The 23,587-nt window shown below is 39.8% G+C and overlaps 2 pseudogenes; one reads left to right on the top strand and one right to left on the bottom strand.

Moving 5' to 3' along the window:
* LOC145906436 (uncharacterized) overlaps positions 1–23,587 on the bottom strand; it is a 144,982-nt pseudogene that overhangs the window by 1,004 nt on the left and 120,391 nt on the right.
* LOC145906256 (uncharacterized) lies at positions 5,077–5,985 on the top strand (annotated as a pseudogene).

The following is a 23,587-nucleotide window of genomic DNA, read 5'->3' on the forward strand; positions in this document are numbered from 1 at the left end:
TGTAGGGATTCATTCTTTAAACTTCGTCAACGTAATTTTTCTGATAATTTGTTTCTTAAATATCAGTATGGTTCGTCACTGATGCTACAACAGCTTTTCTATTTCGTTTGTATTTCGTCTTTCTTATACCTCACATGTATTTATTCCCAAGTATTGCGCGCATATAAAAAGTTTTTCGCTGCGAAGCAAGTATATTCTCATAAACCATAATAAAGAAAAAAACTTACTTTTACTTGTTATTTCAATAATAATATCAGCGCGCAAAACAAATATCTTGGATTTAAAATATGAATTCACCATTTGTTTTGTCTCTGTTTGTTGCATTGTCGTTTGTAGCAAATATTGAGTTATTTCAATCTCAACTGCTTAAAAACACTATCGACTCACTATTGTCTTTCCCTTTTTAAACTGCAAACTTAACGCCACCTTCTAATGTTCTATATGTAAAATACTTCTTCTTCTATTAAACGGTTGTTACGCGAATTCTTTCTTGCCTTGAACGAAGTGATTTTAACTGAGGCCAATGTACCTCCACATGCTCGGTGTCAAGACTGTTACGATTACTCGAGGTTCACACAGTTCCATGCGTAACTTTCACGTAGTTTGGTGACTTGTTGGCCACAAAAACCACAGCTTTGCTGGACAGGAAGTTATTAATCTTTCACACTTAGGTCACACCACGGCATGCATACAGTTGCTGTTATTGTGTGGTCTGCAGTAATGGATCAGCCACAGGTGTTTTGCACGTATTATCCAAAGAAGCATTGGGCGATATTTTAGCATTCAAATATTACGTTTTCAACCACGTAAAGCCCCAAAGAAGACAAAACATTTAGATGCGATTTCCAAACAAACGTAGAAGTGATGCAGAATCCACCATCGAACTCATACTGGTGGAGGAAATGTAAGCGACTAAGATACGTTGGAACTTACAACAAGAGAATCTAAACGAATTGAAAGGTTTTGAAATGAGTTCGTCTGTTTGCTTCCCATGAAAAATGACCAGCGATCTCCACTATAGGGTGTAGAATGTTTACCCACCAGTAATCTTACTGACCAGAAAATGGTAGATTGACGTAAGATTCCAAAAAGAAATAATGTTTAAACAAGTTAAATATTAGAAATGTATATTGGAAATGTAAGGAATATAACGGCCCAAAAATAAAACGGCGATTGAATAATGTATTAAAATCCCAACACAGCGATCTTTAGACAGCTCAGATGGATTTATTGAGAGAAAAATATATTTCGCCTAAAACGGCATCATCAGTTTCACCATTTACCAAAACTGCCAAAAAGGAAACACAGAAAGGAAAGAGTCAAGAATCTAACGCAAAAAGGTTAAGAAAGCTAAAAAAAGTAAATATTTAATAAAAACTTTAAAAATATTCGGGTTTCAAGCATTAACTAAGAAATAATAAAAGTATGATTTAAGTACATGTGGTTAGACCTGTCTGTACTGCTTTACTTTCAAAAAACCACTGGCGCTGACACCGAGTGAGCACACAAACAAACAGAAGCAACTGAATGTAAAAACAGAACAAAAGTGAAAGGGGAATGGTCGTCACGAACTGCAGACAGGTAGGTCTGTGGGCGAACAGGTGTGACCGATAAGACTCGGTGAATGATAAGACGATAAAAACAGGTTAACAACACAAGTAAAGTCATCAACCCGTTACAGCGAAAACAAGCGCAAACATAAACATAGGCCTACGGGCGGGGAGTAGCAAACCAAACTATTTGCATGATGGTGTTACCATGGTTTGCGCATTGATTTGTGCCCGCATTCTGTGCAACCATAAGTCCTCATATAGATCCAAACTCCCTGCATGTGGTTTTTGCACGAACGTCACGTCATAGCAACTTGGCAATATGGGTCTTTGCTGGAAGGTTTCGCTATGCTTCTTCAGGTAGTGGTTACCCAGCGCCGTAGCATCGCTATCTAGCGAGCACTCGAACTGGTACCAAGTAGACCTGTTCGCATTCCAGCGAGTGGAGAACTTGCTTTTTGTCTGCCCAACATACTAGGCTCCGCAGGTTTTGCACGAGGCCACATATATCCTATAGTCGCGACATGTTAATCGCTGACGCAACATTATTCTGCCTTTGGGGGTACACAGGTAGGTAGTTGTGGGCACCATGGGCTCGTGGTTACCATGGTGCCCGCACAGCGCACAGTGGCCGCAAGGGGCCGATCGGCCAGTGTCCAGAGGTTCGGTGTGATGGGCAAGCTGCTTGTAGTGGCATAGTTTGTTAAACATCGTTGGTCTTATCCGATAAACGATGAAAGCATTTGCCTGCAGGCTCAATTCCTTGGGCGAAAGACGCAGTATATTAGGGAATGCTGTTGCCCAGATGAGTTTGTGCGGGCTTGGAAGCGAGTCTACCGACTTGTTGTGGAAGAATCTAGACTTCCAAGTGTTTGCTGTTGCTAACACATCGCATGTCATCCTCACCGGGAAATTGGATTTCACAGCTTTATCTTTCAGCCACACTAGGGCCTTTTTGTAGTCGCTTTCATTCTCGTTTAAGCGCCGCATCCGTATGGCTTCGGAAAACACAATTGATTTAAACACATGGATTGGGTGGTGAGAACGCCCATTAAGATGGCAACGGTCAAGTGCTGTGGGCTTAGTGTGACTGGTGGTTTTGAAGCCCGCCAGTGACATGGGGTCGATAATGTGACACACATCGAGAAATTCAACACCAGTGCATGGCTTTGCCTTTGTGGCTTGGCGGAAATTTAGTTCCAAGCCTGCGTTACGAAAGCATTCCACCAACTTCTGTTGTATGACATTGGTTATTTTAACCCCAAGCAACACCCAAATAATGTCATCAATGAACCTCTTAAATATGTACGCCTTGTTTATTTCTGTGGCAGCTTTGCAAACAATGTAGTGAACAGCAATGTTAGCCACCGATACTGAGTTATTGTCACCTGTGACAATGCCTTCTTTTTGGCAATAAAAAGAATCTGCATTCCTCAGTAAGGCGTTGTCAATGCAAAACATGGTCAATTCGATGATGGTGTTTCTTGCCCACGAAGTGAATGTTGAGTGACCATTCAAAACCGCCTTCAATGCCTGGCGTATGATGTATCTGAGAAGGTTGGGATATAGTGATTTTACATCTCCTGCCACAATGCATAGTTCCTGGCGCCGCATTTTCTTGGAGAGGTGTTGCGCTTTTTCCATCTTCCACTTGTGGAGTTCTTCTAAACAGACTTTACTGTCCCATACTGAGAAATGCAGATTCTTTTTATTGCCAAAAAGAAGGCATTGTCACAGGTGACAATAACTCAGTATCGGTGGCTAACATTGCTGTTCACTACATTGTTTGCAAAGCTGCCACAGCAATAAACAAGGCGTACATATTAAAGACGTTCATTGTTGACATTATATGGGTGTTGCTTGGGGTTAAAACCACCAATGTCATACAACAGAAGTTGGTGGAATGCTTTCGTAACGCAGGCTTGGAACTAACTTTCCGCCAAGCCAAAACGACAAAGTCATGCACTGGTGTTGAATTTCTTGATGTGTGCCACATTATCGACCCCATGTCACTGACGGGCTTCAAAACCACCAATCACACTAAGCCCACAGCACTTGACCGTTGTTTTCTTAATGGGCGTTCCCACCACCCAATCCATGTGTTTAAATCAATTGTGTTTTCCGAAGCCATACGGATGCGGCGCTTAAACGAAAATGAAAGCGACTACAAAAAGGCCCTATTGTGGCTGAAAGATAAAGCTGTGAAATCCAATTTCCCGGTGAGGATGACATGCGATGTGTTAGCAACAGCCAACACTTGGAAGTCTAGATTCTTCCACACCGGAATTGAACCTGCAGGCAAATGCTTCCATCGTTTATCGGAGAGGACCAACGAAGTTTAACAAACTATGCCACTACAAGCAGCTTGCTCATCAAACAAGTTCTCCACTCGCTGGAATGCTCACAGGTCTACTTGGTACCAGTTCGAGTGCTCGCCAGATAGCGGTGCTACGGCGCTGGGTAACCACTACCTGAAGAAGCATAGCGAAACCTTCCAGCAAAGACCCATATTGCCAAGTTGCTATGACGTGACGTTCGTGCAAAAACCACCTGCAGGGAGTTTGGATCTATATGAGGACTTATGGTTGCACAGAATACGGGCACAAATCAATGCGCAAACCATGGTAAAACCATCATGCAAATAGTTTGGATTGCTATTCCCCGCCCGTAGGCCTATGTTTATGTTTGCGCTTGTTTTCGCTGTAACGGGATGATGACTTTACTTGTGTTGTTAACCTGTTTTTATCGTCTTATCATTCGCCGAGTCTTATCGGTCACACCTGTTCGCCCACAGACCGACCTGTCTGCAGTTCGTGACGTCCATTCCCCTTCCACTTTTTTTCTGTTTTTACATTCAGTTGCTTCTGTTTGTTTGTGTGCTCACTCGGTGTCAGCGCCAGTGGTTTTTTGAAAGTAAAGCAGTACAGACAGGTCTAACCACATGCAGTTAATTCATACTTTTATTATTTCTTAGTTAATGCTTGAAACCCGAATATTTTTATAGTTTTTATTAAATTTTTATTTATTTTTAGCTTTCGTAACCATTTTGCGTTAGATTCTTGACTCTTTCCTTTCTGTGTTTCCTTTTTGGCAGTTTTGGTTAATGGAGAAACTGATGATGCCGTCTTAGGCGAAATATATTTTTCTCTTCATAAATCCATCTGATCTGTCTAAAGATCGCTGTGTTGGGATTTTAATACATTATTATTGATACGGTGTGCGATCGACAGCCTGCCAGGGGCCTTTGGTTTTTTGATCCAGTTTTTATTTACTAATCACATTGAAACAGAGATGGATTGTTTATTTTTTCGTTTATTATTTACTTCTGTCAATAAAGCTATTCTGGTTTATAGAATGTTTGGCAACATATTTGCTTTAGCTTTCTTGTTCAAATAGTTAAACTCCAAGTATTTTTCAAGTTGTTGTGTTATGCAAAAAAGCCCACCATAGTATATGCTGATAAAGTATGGAATGCAAATTTCGAAAAAATCAATTTATATCAATTGTGTTCGCAGAAGCAATACGTATGCGCCGCCTAAACGAGGTAGACAAGGACTTAATCCACAGCCTTGAACGCTTACGGTATCATTTCCCCAAGAAGATGACATCAGATGTCGTAGCAACAGCGGCCAACTGGAAACAACGGCTTGGCCCCGCAACACGGAAAAGTCCCACAAAAGGGTAGTATAGGCCACTGCATTTCCAAACCAATTAAAACTCTCCACAAAGGAAAGAGCTCTTAAAACCTGCAGCTTCCGTCACTTTCAAGCGACCAAAAACACTTTTTTTGACAAACCACCGTGCCCTTGCACTTGGAAACACACAGGCTGGTGGGTATTCTCGACCTTGCGGAAAATGCGCATTATGCAGCGGCCGAAAGAACTTTAAGACAAAGGTTCACTCTATCACCTGTATCACTACCCATTTCCACCACACCATCCCTCTACGACAAAAAGTTACATGGAATTCACATCGTTCCACATGGCAAGCAGGACGTTTCAAAGATGCCATAGGGGACAAGATGGCGCTAGTAAAACACCGTCAAAATAAGCACCCTATCATATTTAAAAGCAAACCGGACATTGCAGATTGTTTTACGGCAATTTTCGTCCAAGAACCTCCCACGGTCCTCATGGATAATTGTGAAGACAAATGGTTAAACGACCTCAGGGCGTGAATAAACATTCAGCCTATGATTTTCCCCCCTCATGAAATGACCATTTTCGCGCTCTTCCATCTTTTTGTCTTCATTTCCATCACTGTTTTTGTATTCTGTGTGCGTTATTGCGTAATCGCCTTTTCGCTGTTCTACGTCACTGCCCTTACGTCCACCACCTATTTTTGCGTTTGGCCACAAACACCTTCAGTGCAGTCTCTCGTCGCATCTCTTGCTACCACAGCGGCGTGTCGCAGAAAACAGTTTTTATCGTTTTAATCGCATTGGCTTTTTGTCTTGGCTGTCCCGAAAGTGGACTTGCTGTTGAGTATTTTGTTTTTGTTGAGGTTTTTAATTTTTTATTGCTATTCTGCTTTAGATAGAAACTGAAGATGCCAATAGGCGAACTTAATATTTCTGTAATAAAGATCTAACACTGATATTGGTACTGATCGCTCTAATATTACATTTCGAAAGATATCTTCATTATAACTTGAGTTGGTATTTCTTCGTCTGTCTAAATTGAAGAATCTAAAACAAATCCACTCCAAAACAAATTTTAATGTGATTTATGTAAGAGCCGAAACTGCAGAAAGCTTACAGACAGATGATACACTTGTGATATATCTCCAATATGAAATCGGATGTGGATTTACAATTCTTGGTGAATTTTTGTTACGTGTGTATTTAAATTAGAATTCTTGCTGAATGCTTTTGAACAAAAAGTGCACTTGTAAAGTTTCTCTCCGGTGTGAATTCGTCCATGCTTCGTCCGAGAGCTTGATTGGCTAAAAGCTTTATCACAAATCTTACACTTGTAAGGTTTCTCTCCGGTGTGAATTCGTTCGTGTGTCGTTCGATGGCTTGAATGACTGAAAGCTTGATCACAAATCTTACACTTAAATGGTTTCTCTCCAGTATGAATTCGTTGATGGCTTTTTAAATCGGAGTTACTTTTGAAACATTTTTCGCAAATTTTGCATCTGAAAGGTTTCTCTCCACTGTGAATTCTCAGGTGATTTGTTCTTTTGCTTGCATCAGTAAAAGCTTTGTCACAAATATTACACTTGTAAAGTTTCTCTTCAGTGTGAATTCGTTCGTGCCTTTTTCGAGAACATGATACGCTGAAAGCTTTATCACAAGGCTTACACTTAAATGGTTTCTCTCCAGTATGAATTCGTTGATGGATTTTCACTGTTGAGCGAGTTTTGAAACATTTTTCGCAAATTTTGCATCTGTAAGGTTTCTCTGCAGTGTGACTTCTGGCGTGTGTACTTAGATATGCTTTCCGAGTGAATGAGTTAGAACATAACGTGCATTTGTACGACTTCATTCTTCACACTTCGTTAGAGTAACTGTTTAGGTCACTTCTGTTCCAAACGTATGAGTGTTTCGCCAGTGATTGTGATCTATGATTCGTAATAACTTCTTTCTGCTGTGAATCAACAAAATTGTCATGAACCACAAAGGAAAGTATTAATACGTTGAACCTAAATCCTTCCTGTAAAACAATATACATTAATATAGGTAAAATAAAAATCTTGGCGTTAAAATATACATTAATCCACTCAATTTTACCACGCAGTAATAGTTCATGCAATGTCATGATTGGCAGGATCGCCCCTTGCTTGGCGATCACAGCTAACGTATCGCGATCATGAGATTTTCAGGCTTGTCAGCCCAGACATTGCAGCCCAGCTGGATCAGCCAAGACCCTGGAGTTACCAGGCCCAACAGTCTACCAATTGTGCTACAGGAGCTCAGTGGTTTCACGGGATATATTGTGGCCTAGGTACACGAGTGCGCAAACAGACAACTTGCCAGGCAACCTTTACATATACAGGGGATATTACTGCGTTATCTGATACGGTGGTAGAGTAATTCCGCGCAAATGTTGGTCTAACAAGAAATGTCATGCACATACATTGGTGTAGGGTTGGGTGACAAAGAATCTTCGTGATGCGCATTAAGCGGGATTCACACCAGACGCGGTTAACGGCTGGCGACGCGGTTTCGAAGCGGCGGGCATTCACACCAGCTGGCGTCATGCCGTGACGGCGTGATTTTCTCGCTCGAAGCGTCTGACGGCGGAGTTAAATCAGATTTAACTTTTCCGTCAGCCGCGTTGATCTGAAGTTTGTTTTCGCAGGGTTTTTGGCTTGTCACGATTAATTTTAGGTGGTTTTAGGAAATTCTATTTGTATATGGAGTGTTTGGTGATAATATATCAGAAATTAATTAATGGATTTGCGGTAATTAATTTTTTGGACTTTGTAAAAACGTTTCTTTAACGAAATATTGTAGATCAGTTTCACTAACATAGTCATTTGGTGTCCTTACAGTAAAAGCAAACCAAGTAATATATAAGTCGTGAGTAAACGCTCCGTACGTGAATATTATATAGATTATTAAGTTAATTGTCTTAAAAAAAACTAAATGAAGTTTCCCATGAACGTTTTTACGACACAAAGACGCTCAAGGTATTTTAGATATTGAAATGTTTTATCGCGTTGCCGCCAACCGCACTGCAGGTGTGAATCCCCTTGCAGCTTCAAAAAGCGCGGGAAAAATACGCGACCGCTACGCATCGCTAGCCGCAACCGTCAGCCGCGTCTGGTGTGCAGAGCCCTTTACGCTGCTCTAAGATAAAATATCTTTCCTTCCTTCAACGAAGATTACATCGAATTCGGTCATTAGAGAATAAACTCTCAAACCTCATGCTCATAACACAATCTGTTGGAAATTACAGCTACACCGGGTCACAAAGTTTTTTCAAACTTGATCCACATACAAGTCTGTGCAAAATTGATAACTTAGTGCATTTTAAGAGTTAGGTGCGAATAGGGCAGCCACCTGTTGTCTTTAGTTACATATTCAAATTGAAATACTACACTAAATAATAGCGGTAATATTCCCCCAGACACAGTTCCATGTTTGCACATATCCATGGGCAACTTGTGTCTTTTTGGCGTGAACACTGTGCTGACATTTTGGACAGGAAATTAATAATCTTTCCTGTAAAATAGCAATAATTTCAACCAGTTGCGTCTCAAATGAAAGTTACTGTTTCAAGCATTACAACCTCCATGTGATGTGCTGAGTGCGGCAGTTTTAGGTGGTCGTGTCTTACTAGTCTTAAACAACGAACTAACAACAATTTCTGCAAAGAAATTGTAACTGACGCTGCCAGGCATATTTGATTGCTAAACACTGCCCTTCTAGCAAACTTTACTTTATCGACGTTTCTCAACGTTTCGACTGTTATGGAACAACCTTCATCAGGAGGTAACAAATGTAAGTTAAGCAAAGTGGACACAGTTGAGGTACATAAACAAAGAAAAAACGCCACAAAAGGAAAGAAGAAGTGAAAAAAACGATAAGAAAGGTGCGAACACACCTGTACTGTACAATTATCAGTAACCGCACGGGTTATCAAGGTTTTTGGAGTGCGCGATATTTAACGGCAAATTTCCTTGCAAGTGTCGATACACCAGTGGAAACAGAGTTTGCTTTTTGTCATTGAGTGATGACGCATGCGTATTAATGTTCAATGACTAAAAACATCCTCTTATACATATCGGATTCGCGTTCCAAAATGATCGTCCTTGTAAAGTCCACCGCATGTCCTGTTCCCTGCGGTGGTTGCAGCGACGTGTACATTGGGGAAACTAGCCGTGCACTAAAAACAAGGTTAAAAGAGCACCAGAGGGACGTAAAAAACCATAAGGAGAAAACAGATCTTTCTAAACATGCGGCCGAAACAGGACATATAGTGGAATTATTTTTACAAATAATATTTCTACAAATTTATTTTCACAAGGTTTCAACCCCGGTCATCATGTATTCTGTCACTAACGTCTCATAACATCAGTGAAGGACTTGCTTTAATAGTTGTAGAGGGATCTAGTCCTTGGTTAGGCATTGTTTATTTATCTGCGACAGCAAATTACTTTATTTGGTGTATATAATGAAGCAACAAGTCTCGAATTTACGCTTTTCTTTACGCTATCTCCTCAAGCTCACATTACAGCGTGGTAGCGAACCTAGTGGTGATAGCGGAGATAAGGAAAAAAAGACACGCTCACACGTGACCGTAAAAACCTGAAACATAAACGAGTGTTCCAGGAGCAATGAGTGCGACTAAAAATGGAAATAATTAGTAAAAGGTAAAATGCAATAAAAATTATCTAATTCTCAGTAAAATTATTTTCTGAATATTTATAGATGCTTGCGTCATATGAAGCCATTTGGCCTCACAACAAAAGTAAACCAATGCGTTCATTCCCCGACAAACGAAACAATCTTTTGGCGCAGGGAGTAATAATGCGTTCAGAGAAACACGCAGTGGGTGGGTGGGTGCGACAAAAACTTGAACAATGCAACTGCAGTCGTTTATGTATTGATTGATTGCGTTGTTTAAGGTAATTAGTTTTAGTTATAGAACATTGTAACGTTTTTGCTATGTATTTATTCCCCTTGCATTTAAAGAAAACGTAATAGGTGGCGCCATATCGACTCAGCAAAGTATTTCTTATCTTAACGGTAAACTTCACACCATTTTCTAACCTACTATGTTTCAAATATTTAATAAAAGCAGCTGTTACGCATAATTTCCTATACCTCCACATGCTTGGTATCCACACTGTTACTTACCAGTCGTTCGTTCACACAGTTCCATGCTTAACTTTCACACAGTTTCGTATCTGGTTGCTCTCAAACGCCACAGCTTTGCTGGACAGAGGTCCTTGGTTGGCGATCACATGAGGATTGCAGGCATTGCTGCCTAGCTGGATGTGCGATCTTAACAAACATAAAATTGCAAAGTTAAATAAACGCAATAATGCAAATTGTTACGTCATCACCAACACCAAGATCACCGCTGAACTATGCAATGTGTTTGTGTTATGCAAACCACGTTTTCCCATGTTGAATGTTAACATAGTACAGCGTAATTTCCTCTGCTCCTCAACAATAAGTCTTTGTATTTTACTTTGATGTCGTTCTTCGTGTAAATCGGCTAAAATTTAACCTATAACCTCCGAGTATTCGAAACATTTTAAATGTATACCCGCCATATGGAACAGTGTACACACCACCTTATACCGAACTGAGGGATTGTTTGCATTTACAATAGCATTTCACTTGACTGAGAGTTGTCCGGTTTGCCTGATACAACAGGCTGAACTTATTTACATTTACACTAACGTTAGCACGATTATTGTTAGTAACGAAACTTTGTATATATTTTGCACACATTATGCATGATATTTATCAAATTCTTGGAGAACTAGATAAAATGTCAAAAACTACAGGAATCAGTCTGTGCAAGTCGGTGAACGGCGGAACTGACTTTGCGAATCAATACAATATATTCCTGGAACAACACAAGGAGTGAAGAACGTTCAACGCCTGCAGTTTATGATCTTTAGTTGCTTTTTTTGCAAAATAAACATGATTTGTTTTTTGAATTGATTTGAATTCTCCTTTTGGCATGTTCATTGTCTGTGTAACCAGAAAAGCAATAAAAAAATAAAAACCACAACAAAACACATCAGTAATTCCACTTTCGAGATTATCAAGACAAAAAAAAACATTAAAACTTTTTCTGCGACAAGCGGCCATCGTAACACGTGCACAAAAACGCCAAGAGGCCAAACTCAAGGTGTTAGTAGACCTTAACAACAAAGAGGGGAAGGAGCGACTACCGTAACGTATTCATGTGATAAGCCGATAACGCACATACAACACAAAACAGTGATGGACATAAAAGACGAAAAGCATGACGGGAAATCCTTGCTGTAACAAAGACATTTTATCTGAGGGCATCGATAATGCGGATCAAAACTTCATTAACTGAGTGAGTTTTACTTCATTGTCTGGGAATGCTCGGGCGTGAGCTTAATCAAAATGATTTCGCCGACGTAAGCGCTCAGCGGCAATTCGCGGGAGTAATACGCCGAGCACTCGCAAGCCCGCAACCCCTTGTGACCGAAAGCCGGCGTATACGCCCGCGGCAATGAAACAAACAAAGAATCCGCAGGCGCAAAGCGTGAGTGTGGACCCGGCTTTAAATAGAAACCGAAAACTTAGATAGAAATTAGTGTTCATTAACAAAGGAAGATCATATGCTAATTATCAGTATTTCTGGCAGCTTCAGTATCAAATTGACAATACTTACATATATTTTTACCGAATGCAAATAAGAAATATACGTCAAAACATGAGTAACCATCACTTGTATGGGTTTATTTATTCCTTGCTATGGTTTAAATTGAAATTCAAAAATTCTTTCCAATTTAATTACAATAAACATTTCGAAAGATGTCTTCATTGTAACTTGAGTCGGTCTTTCTTTGACTGCCTCAGATTAAGAATCTAAAACAAATCCACTCTAAACAAATTTATAATGTGATTAATGTAAGATCCAAAACTGCAGAAAGCATTAAGACAGATGTTACATTTGTGATATATTTCCAGTATAAAGTCGGACACACTTTCTTGCACAAACCAAGCCAATCAAACTTGAAGGCAATCAGCTGCTTGGTGATGCGGATAACTAAACACCTGAAATCGTAACGTCCTCAACATGAAGGCCATTCATAGCTACACGATATTTTTTGTCTTGATTGCATTTTATTTTATTTTTGGATATTTTTATCGTTTAAGTTTCTAGCGCCATGAGATATTGGTTTACATTAGGATGGAAAATATTTATTTCAAAGTTAAATAATTATTATTATTTTGTTTCGCGTTGTAGTTTGTCATTATAGTTTTAATACCGCCCATTTGTATTGTTGTTATTCATACCATGTTTTACTTGGATATTATTTCAATCAGCTGAAGATGCTTAACCTGTCCGGGAACATTATTGAAGATCGTGGTGCGGTTTACGTAGCAGACTGCATCCGAAACATTGAACAAGTGGATCTGGGTGGATGCGGTCTGACAGGTTTTGGTGCCAAACATCTATCCGAGAAGATTAAACTGTTGAAGAAACCGGTGAGTGATTTCATGTCTATCTAAAGGAACAATATTAATGTTTGTATTGCAATGAATGCGTCCAACGTGCACTTAAATGTCAGCGTACTAGAGGTGTTATGCGTTAGGTTCATTTGTTTTATAAGAGGATCCGAGTGGCGCAGAACAATACAACCAATAAAGCAGGGGCACATTTCAGGTAATTTTGGCAAATTAAGTTGATTTTCAATCAAAACATTCTGTCACGATGCAGGATTCAAGCTCTACTAATTTGCTTTGTCTGAAATGTACTAAGGAAGCGAAGAAGAAGCTGCTGAAGAATCTCGCATCGTCGTATATGGGGAAACCAACCAAACAATCGATACTTCGATGTTGCAGCTGGGCTCATGAAGTAAACGATGAGGCAATAACTTCATTCGTGTCCTCCTTACTCCCTGATGAGCTGGACCTCAGTAACTCTTCGCTCCAACCGATCAACCTCGAGAATCTCACCTTCGTAATTCAAAGGAGAAGCAAACCGGTAAGATGTTGTGAAAAAATCATTTCGATAAAATACTTTTAATTCAACCACAAGACAAACGTCTACTGGACCGGTATTTGGAGATGTTCTGCTGGTGATTGGCAATCCGTAACAGTATTCGATTGTTATGATGTTCGACATCATTTGAAGTTCGACATCGTTAACACCTAGTGGTCTAGTGTCCAGTTTGTGCTATTTCTGTTCCTCTAGATGAAGATTTTACCATTCTCCTACGTCACAGACTGGTTGGACGCACAATAATTCCCTGTCGATCATCAAGTTCACAAACGTTGAAGGGATCGTGGGACAACTGTCTCGGTTGCATAGATTCGCGCATTTCAGTTCGTTAATTTCTACCTGTATCGCCCTACAGTGGCTGTTAGTTCTTCTGCCGATTTGTTTCCGTTTCAATACTTTCTGAATTATTTTAATTTAACTTTTCTTCAAAGTTCATATGATTGCACCGAAACCTCCAAGGCGGCTGGGTTATGCGAGTCCAAACAGGCTTAATGGGACGCAACAATGCTTCGCTCGTAACTTAATTAATGCCGGAAAGGTTTAGACTTGAACGAGAATTTTGTATTTGGAGTGAGGAACACTACTTCAACGAAGAAACGCATCCCCCTTCGCAACGAAGTACAAAAAAAACTGTCATTGCTGCTGTACTTTCAGAGACAAATAAGCCTTTGGTTTGTGATGTCACAGTGACATATTCATGCGTGATGACACACCTTGCCGTGACATTTGAGGCGACGTAATTTAGGTGTTTATTTAGATTATTTGAAACTATGCGGTATCTTCATTACAAGACGCATTCCTAATGCAATCAAAACTTTATTACACCAGGATAACTTGTGTGTCGACAAATTCGCTACAGCGAAAAAGGTTTACGATTATTGGTCGCCGCTACTTTAGTGCAGTTTTCTGCTTTATTAAGATGACGTAGAAGATTTTGCAACAGGTTTGTTGTAGTTGTACATTTATTTGTATGCAACGCTGCCATAACCGAGTTGCATTCACATGATATTGATCGAATAACAATTTGTTGTGAAGATGTATTTTGTATTTTCTTCCAGAAAAATTGAATTCCCTTCAGTATTTTCTCAGTAGCTTGTCTGTTGTCTCATCATCTTTCTACAATCAACCAACACATAATATTTTGTGTTTACCATCTTAAAACATGAGGATGTCGAACATAAGTGAATTGAAATGGAGTCGGTGCCAATTATTGCAAAATAACCACACGTATTCACGAGTGATTTTGTTCTTAGATACGTAATGGTGCGACATGGGTAAATGTACGGTGAACGTAATAACGGTCGGGATTCGTGGCCAGGATTTCCTGGGTTCAAATCGCGATGTGGTGCCAAAAATTAAATTGGCAAACGTTTGTTGGAAATTATTACGCATCACTTAAATGGAGATTTATCAAAATCAATATTCGGAAAATCGATTTAAATTTTAAATAAAAAGCCGTGTGTGATAAGTGCGAGTTCTCGTTTCACTGGATGAAACTTAGGTTTGTTTAAACTTTCTATTTCAACCAAAACACGCCATTACATTTCCATGAAATTAACCGTAAACAAACTAAACGAATTTAATATTCGTTGTTATGCGCCTTTGTATGCTTGACTCCTTGTATGATTGTTATTCACGGTTTGTTTAACTTGGATATTATTTCATTCAGCTGAAGAAACTCAACCTCTCCAACAACAATATAGAAGACCGTGGTGCGGTTTACGTGGCCGACTGCATCCCAAACATTGAACAAGTGGATCTAAGTGAATGCAGTCTGACAAACGTTGGTGCCAAACATCTATTGGAGAAGATTAAACTGTTGAAGAAACCGGTGAGTGATTTCATGTCTGTCCAACGAAACTATATATATGTTTGTATTGCAATAAATGCGTCCAACGTGCACTTAAATGTCAGTAAACGAGAGGTGTTGTGCGTTAGGTTTATTTGTTTCATAAGAGGAGCCGAGTGACGCAAAACAATATAACCAATGAAGCAGGGGCACATTTTAGGTTATTTTGGCAAGTTAATTTGATTTTCAATCGAAACATTCTGTCACGATGTAGAAATCATGCTCTACTAATTTGCTTTGTCTATAATGTACCAAGGAAGCTAAGAAGCTGCTGCTGAAGAATCTCGCAACGTCGTATATGGGGAAACCAACCAAGCAATCGATACTTCGATGTTGCAGCTGGGCTCATGAAGTAAAAGATGAGGCAATAACTTTAATCGTGTCCTCCTTACTCCCTGATGAGCTCGACCTCAGTAATTCATCGCTCCTCCCGACCTACCTCGAGAATCTCACCTTCGTGATTCAAAGGAGAAGCAAACCGGTATGATGTTGTTCATGCGTTTTTGTACAAGTAAGATATTAGCCCAGTTGTAAGACTTCGAAACGTAAATGAAAAAATCATTTGGACAGAAACAAGCGCAACGGTGCGTGACTTGGCAAAAATAAAAATTTTAACCCTGTCAGAGTTTAGCATCGCCATGACCTTTACTGCAAGTTGATGTGAAAATATATCACGCAAAGCAGTTTTGAGAGAAAAGATTTTTTGCAGAAAATGAAACTTGTAGCAAGGAGTAAATAATACATAGGTTATTCCATGAATCAAGATGAACAAGTACCGGTGGTAGCGGCAAGTTGCATCGCCAGATACCGGACAAAAGCAAGCAATTCGCAACCCCTCCTACAGCTCTGCTTGTTCGTCCCTAACATAGGCGGTTGGAACTGGTAACTGTTTCACATTTTACAGAACTTACAGTCGTACCAGTGACCAACTCATATTTTTAACAAGGGCGTTCTAATCCACCGTTTTTTGAAAACCGCACACTCGTGCTTTACCGCATACTTCGATAAAATACTTTTAGTTTAACCACAAGACAAAAGTCCACTTAGCCGGTATTTGGAGATGGTCTGCTGGCGATTGGCAGTCTGTAACATTCTTCGATTGTTATGATGTTCGACATCGCTTGCAGTTCGACACCGATAACTTCTAGTGGTCTAGTGTCCACTTGCGCTATTTCTTTTCATTCTAGATAAAGATTTTACCATTCTCCTACGACTCAGACAGTGTCTGGTTGGACGCACAATAATTCCCTGTCAATCATCAGGTTAACAAACGCGGAAGGGATCGTGTGACAACTGTCTCGGTTGCGTAGATTCGCGCGTTTTAGTTCGTAGATTTCGAACTACATCGCCCTACAGTGGCTGTTAGTTCTTCTTCCGATTCGTTTGCGTCTCAATACTTTTTGAATTATTTTTGTTCATCTTTTTTTCAAAGTTGATATGATTGCACAGAACCTCCAAGGCGACTGGGCAATGAGAGTCCAATCCAGCTTAAGTGCTGCAACAAAGCTTCGCTCCTAACTTGATATGGCGGAAAGGTTTAGACTTGAACGAGAATTTTGTAATCCCGTGTTGGAGTGAGGAACGCTACTTCAACGAAGAAACGCATCCCCCTTCGCATCAAAATACAAAAAAAACTGTCATTGCTGCTGTACTTTCAGAGACAAATAAGCCTTTGGTTTGTGACGTCATAGAGACATATTCATGCGTGAAGTCACACCTTTTCGTGACTTTTAAGGCAACGTAATTTAGGTGTTTTTTTCAATGTATTTAAAACTATGTTGTATCTTCAACATAAGGCGCATTCCTAATGCAAACAAAACTTTTGGACCAGGATAACTTGTGTTATGACAAATTTGCTACAGCGAAAAAGGTTTGCAATTACTTGTCACCGCTACTTTAGTGCAGTTTTCTGCTTTATTAAGATGGCGTAGTAGCGTTTGAAATAGGTTTGTTGTAGTTGTACATTTATATGTACGCAACGCTGCCATAACCGTGTTGCATTCACTTGAAATTGATCGAATAGCAATTTGTTGTGAAGATGTATTGTAAATTTTCTTCCACAAACATTGAATTACTTCAGCATTTTCTCAGTAGCTTGTCTGTTGTCTCATCCTCTTTCTACGATCAACCAACACATAATATTTTGTGTTTACCGTCTTACAACATGAGGAGGTCGAACATACGTGAATTTAATCGGAGCCGGTGTCGATTCTTGCGAACAACCACGTATTCACGAGTGATTTTGTACTGAGAAACGTAATGGTGCGACATGGGTAAATGTTATGGTGAACGTAATAACGGTCGGGATTCGTAGCCAGGATTTCCTGGGTTTGAATCGTGATGTGGTCAAAAAAAATAAATTGTGCTAACCTCTGATGGAAATGCTTAAACATCATTTAAATGGAGTTTTATCCAAAATTATATTCGGAAAATCGATTTAAATTTTAAATAGAAAGGCGTGTGATAAGTGAGAATCCTCGTTTCACTGGACGAAACTTAGATTTGTTTAAACTTTCTATTTCAACCAAGACACGCCATTACATTTTCATGAAATTAACCGTAAACAAAACTAAACAAATTTAATATTCGTTGTTATGCGCCTTTGTATACTTGACTCCTTGTATGATTGTTATTCACGGTTTGTTTAACTTGAATATTATTTCATTCAGCTGAAGAAACTCAACCTCTCCAACAACAATATAGAAGACCGTGGTGCGGTTTACGTGGCCGACTGCATCCCAAACATTGAACAAGTGGATCTGAGTGAATGCAGTCTGACAAACGTTGGTGCCGAACATCTATCCGAGAAGATTAAACTGTTAAGGAAACCGGTGAGTGATTTCATGTCTGTCCAACGAATAATATTTATGTTTGTATTGCAATGAATGCGTCCAACGTGTACGAAAATGTCAGCGAACTAGAGGTGTTGTGCGTTAGGTTTATTTGTTTCATAAGAGGAGCCGAGTGACGCAAAACAACTTAACCAGTAAAGCAGGGGCACAATTTCGATAACTTTGCCAAATTAAGCTGATTTTTGATAAAAACATACTGTGACGATGCAGGATTCAAGCTCTACTAATTTGCTTTGTCTAAAATGTACCAAGGAAATTAAGAAGAAGCTGCTAAAGAATCTCGCCTCGTCGTATATGGGGAAACCAACCAAGCAATCGATACTTCGATGTTGCAGTTGGGCTCATGAAGCGAACGATGAGGAGATAACTTCATTCGTTTCCTCCTTACTCCCTGATGAGCTCGACCTCAGTAATTCACCGCTCCTCTCGACCTACCTCGAGAATCTCACCTTCGTGATTCAAAGGAGAAGCAAACCGGTATGATGTTGTTCATGCGTTTTTGTACAAGTAAGATATTAGCCCAGTTGTAAGACTTCGAAACGTAAATGAAAAAATCATTTGGACAGAAACAAGCGCAACGGTGCGTGACTTGGCAAAAAAAAAAATTTTAACCCTGTCAGAGTTTAGCATCGCCATGACCTTTACTGCAAGTTGATGTGAAAATATATCAACTCGTATTTTTAACAAGGGCGTTCTTATCTTCCGTGTTTGGAATACCGCACACTCGTGCTTTACCGCATTCTTTGATAAAAGACTTTTAATTCAACCACAAGACAAACGTCTACTTGACCGGTAATTGGGGATGGTCTGCTGGTGATTGGCAATCCGTATCAGTATTCGATTGTTATGATGTTCGACGTCATTTGAAATTCGACATCGTTAACGCCTAGTGGTCTAATGTCCAGTTTGTGCTATTTCTGTTCCTCTAGATGAAGATTTTACCATTCTCTTAGGACTCACACATTGTCTGTTTGGACGCACAATAATACCCTGTCGATCATCGGGTTCACAAACGTGGAAGGGATCGCGGGACAACTGTCTCGGTTACGTAGATTCGCGCGTTTCAGTTCGTTGATTTCGAACTGCATCGCCCGACAGTGGCTGTTAGTTCTTCTGTCGATTCGTTTCCGTCTCAATTCTTTCTGAATTATTTTAATTTAGCATTATTCGAGTTTCATATGATTGCACCGCGAAACCGTCAAGAGGGCTGCGCTATGCGAGTCCAGGCCAGCTTAATCGGATGCAACAGACCCTCGCTTTTAACTTCATTAATGCCGAAAAGGTTTAGACTTGAACGAGAATTTTGTAATTCCCGTGTTGGAGTGAGGAACACTACTTCAGCGAAGAAACGCATCCTTGTTCGCATCGAAGTACAAAAAAACTGTCCTTGCTGCTGTACTTTCAGAGACAAATAAGCCTTTGGTTTGTGATGTCACAGTGACATATTCATGCGTGATGACACTTTGCCCTGGCTTTTAATTAAAGCAACGTAATTTAGGTGTTTTTTTGTATTTGAAACTATACGGTATCTTCAATATAAGGCGCATTCAATATAAGGCGCATTGAAAGATGATTTTGCTGTCTAACAGATTGATTTAGAAAGGCTTTACTCAGCTACTACGGTGTTTTATCCAAAACAATATTCGGAAAATCGATTTAAATTTTGAATACAAAGGCGTGTGATAAGTCGTTTCATTGGACGAAACTTAAGTTTGTTTAAACTTTGTATTTCAACCAAAACACGCCATTATATTTCCATGAAACTAACCGTAAACAAAACGGAATCACTTTCATATTCGTTGTTATGCGCCATTATATGCTTGATTCCTTGTGTGATTGTTATTCACGGTTTGTTTAACTTGGATATTATTTCATTCAGCTGAAGATGCTCAACCTCTCGGGCAACAATATGGAAGACCGTGGTGCGGTTTCCGTGGCAGACTGCATTCAAAACATTGAACAAGTGGATCTGAGTAAATGTGGTCTGACAAGCGTTGGTGCCAAGCATATATTCAAAGAAATTAAACTGTTAAGGAAACCGGTGAGTAATTTCATGTCTGTTCAACGAAACAATATTTATGTTTGTATTGTCAGTGAACTAAAGGTTTTTTGCCTTAGGTTCATTTGTGTTAAAAGAGGAGCTGAGTGTCGCAGAACCATACAAACAATAAAGCAGGGGCATATTTTAGATAATTTTGCCAAATTAAATGATTTTCGATCAAAACATTCTGCCACGATGTAGAAATCATGCTCTACTAATTTGCTTTGCCTGTAATGTACCAAGGAAGCTAAGAAGAAGCTGCTAAAGAATCTAGCATCGTCGTATATGAAGGAACGAAACAATGAAGCGATACTTCGATGTTGCACCTGGGCTCATGAAGCGAACGATGAGGAGTTAACTTTAATCGTGTCCTCCTTACTCCCTGATGAGCTCAACCTCAGTAACTCATCGCTCCTCCCGATCGACCTCGAGAATCTTACCTTCGTGACTCAAAGGAGAAGCAAACCGGTAAGATGTTGTTTATGTATTTATATACCAGTAAGATATTAGTCCAGTTGTGAGACTTCATAAGGAAAATGAAAAAAAAGTTACAAATCATACAATACTTAACCGCCAGGGCGTAGGGCAAGAATGCAAGTGTTTTCCAACTAGTGGACAGTTACCCCAATGGGTCGCATTCTATTATTTTTTGTGGAGGTGGAAATGTGTGGGTGGATTTGGTTTTCTTTTAATTTACAATAGTATAGATAAAACCCATTGTTGCAAGGAAAGTACTTGGACAATCAAGTACAATTTTATTTTAAAAGTTTGGCTGTTGTTGTTGTTTGTGACGTAATATACTTGAATTGTTTTTGTCATACAGGTTTTCGCAAATTTCTGTTGGTTTTGTAGGAATTATTGGAGCACAGGATGAAAATAGTTATGAAACCAAATCCAACTGTTAAAATGTTCGTTTTTGCATTAGTGACAATACCCCGACAAACTATGCAATCATCGAGATTTTGCCCTTCGCGGTGGCAACACGAAAGCGTTGTGTCCAAGTTCGTGCCTCTGCAATATTTGCAATAATAGCCTTCTTGAAAAGCCCGATTGTATGCACTTGTCCTGAAGACGATCCAGGCATTGTAGGTAGTTGTCCTTTCTTTTATTCAGGCGTTGCAAACGACATGCCTCACCTATAATAATGGACTTGTGAATGTGTCCGGGTGATTATATGTTCCATGAAGGAAACACGGCTCTTTCGCTGTCTCCATTAACAAAGTTTTGGTGACAAACCCAAAGCTAGATTCGCAATCCGTCACATGCTACACATCGAGAAACTCTACGGATGTATTACCATCCTTAATGCGCATTTGATCCGCAGTCCTGCAGATGAAAATGCTTACGGTCGTTAGTCGAAAATTCTTTCGCATTTATTTGAAAAGATTCGATGCAAATACAATTACACCTGTCGTTATCTTTCCCCAGATTTGTCTTTTTGTCAACTTCGCATAAAATCTTATCACCTAAAATCATAATGTCCTGAAGATGAAAGCCATTTAAAACTGTACGATATTTATGTACCTCGTCGATTTATTGCACAGTTGACAAAGTTTCAAAGTCGAAATCCAAGTTTGGCGTTTGCAAAGTAGACATGGTAGCACGCGAAAGGGCTTCGGCGACTTTGTTACTTCTTCCGTCGATTTGCTGCACATCAGTGGTGAACACCGATATCGCCTAAAGATGCCGCTGTTGACGTGCAGACCAAAGCTCTGTATATTGCTATATCAAAAGTGAGAGGTTTATTTCTGTGTACGCAGTAAACTTGCCCCCATCATTTAAAGTTTTGGAAATGTCTGAATGCTACGTAAAGTGCCAGCAGCTCACGGTCAAACGCGCTGTGCTTAATTTGCTGAAGAACTCAAATAACTGCCAGTTGCCGTCGATAAACTGTTCTGAAGCATCGGCGATCCGTGCAATTTTTGCATGCCACTGTGGATGATGTAACATCGTAGCGTCGTCAAGAACTTTTTTCCCTCATCACCGGTGCACACCAGCTGCTTGTGGTCATCAGAAAGAGTTTTGTACAGCGTTTTTTTAATATAAGCTGCTGTTGGAATGAATTGATGGTAGAAATTTACCAAATCTATGAACTCTTAAAGATCCTTTTTTGAATGCGTGGCTGAAAACCTCTTCGAACAAACACATATTAACTCGTCTTGGGGCTTTTCAAAACGCCAACGCGAACCATTTTGTATCTTGACATTGGCGTTCGAAGCAGCTGTTTGAGTAAAACGAGTTAAGTTTTGCGCACAAATACTAAAGACAAGTGGAAAACAAGCAGTGGAAATCAACTTTGTGAATTTCTTTTACTTTTTATTCCCGTGCGAAAACGCGTGTTTGAAAGTGGGGTGGCGAGGATTTGGGCAATTTACTAATTTTAACGGTTGTCTGCTTGCGATTTGAACATTTTTAAATCAAGCAACATGAAATTTTGCTCACAAATTCTAGAGCAAAGTAGAAAAGGGGCAGTGAAAGTTGAATTTTGGTTTGCCTATTGTTATTTGATTTAATGCTAATATTTGATCTATGGAGAAAAAATTTAGGCAACAATATTCATCTGGGGAGACAAATAAAAACATTTCTTCATTGGGCAGCATCTCTGCAAACGCGTATGTACAAGGCGTTGTCTGAGTATATCTACCAACAAGTGATTAGAACATAAAAATTTCTCACTAATAAACGGGAAACGTCGGCCAAAATAAATGCGAAGCGTTGCAGTCTTGCGACCGTGGTGGCAGTAGAGGTGCCATGAGCAGATTTTATGCAATATCTCTTGCGTTTGTGCGTCGTTCAAATCCAGTAGGAGACATGGCACTGACTTCGACGCTCGTTTCGATAAGAAAATTGCTTCTGGAATGGCGCACAAGGAAAAGGAGGATTGCAGGTTTGCCAGTTACCTCATCCATTGCAGGCAAACAGCGTTGGAGCTTTCCTGGAATGAGGTGGACAACATTGCCACGATTGCGTAAGAAACGTTTATGGTAAAAGTGTATACCGTCTTTGTTTGTTTTGTTTTTTCACACGCTTTATTTATTTTGTATTTTTACCTCACCTTCACTTTAACTCACATGTTTTTCTTTGTTTATTTTCGAACTCATCTTTTATTTGTGATTATTTTGATTTTAACGCCCGAGCGGTCATGCTTGCGTGGCAAACGCAATGATTGGTTAACGTGTTGGCGTCTAAATGAATGGTCGGGAATAAGTCGGGAAGTTCTCTGGTGGTGGCGAGTGGTAAACACCGTTTTTATTGTGGTAGCTCGCGAGAAGTAATTGTTGTCGAACGCTATGTGAAGAAGAATGTCCTTTTTGTTTTAGAACAACCATTGTTTTGTTCCTACTTTTACCGTTTTACTCTTTTATACCTATTAGCGTTTCTATTTTATTACAAAATTATCCACCTTGGTCGTGCAACTTCAGGTCTTGGTGATAGGAGGTCAGCGCAGTAGCCTGGACGTTTGCCGGGTTAGGGACAAGCTAATTTATGTTACAAAAGAATGTCTGTAGCGTCTGGCTTGATAAATGTTAGCAGAGTTGCGCGATTTTTCTCTCTGCTAACAGGAAAACTAAGACGTTGTAATTCGTGCCTGCTACAATAAATCCGTGCGCACGCCAAAACCC

This window comes from Ascidia mentula, chromosome 6, assembly GCF_947561715.1.
Source record: "Ascidia mentula chromosome 6, kaAscMent1.1, whole genome shotgun sequence".
Lineage (NCBI taxonomy): Eukaryota > Metazoa > Chordata > Ascidiacea > Phlebobranchia > Ascidiidae > Ascidia > Ascidia mentula.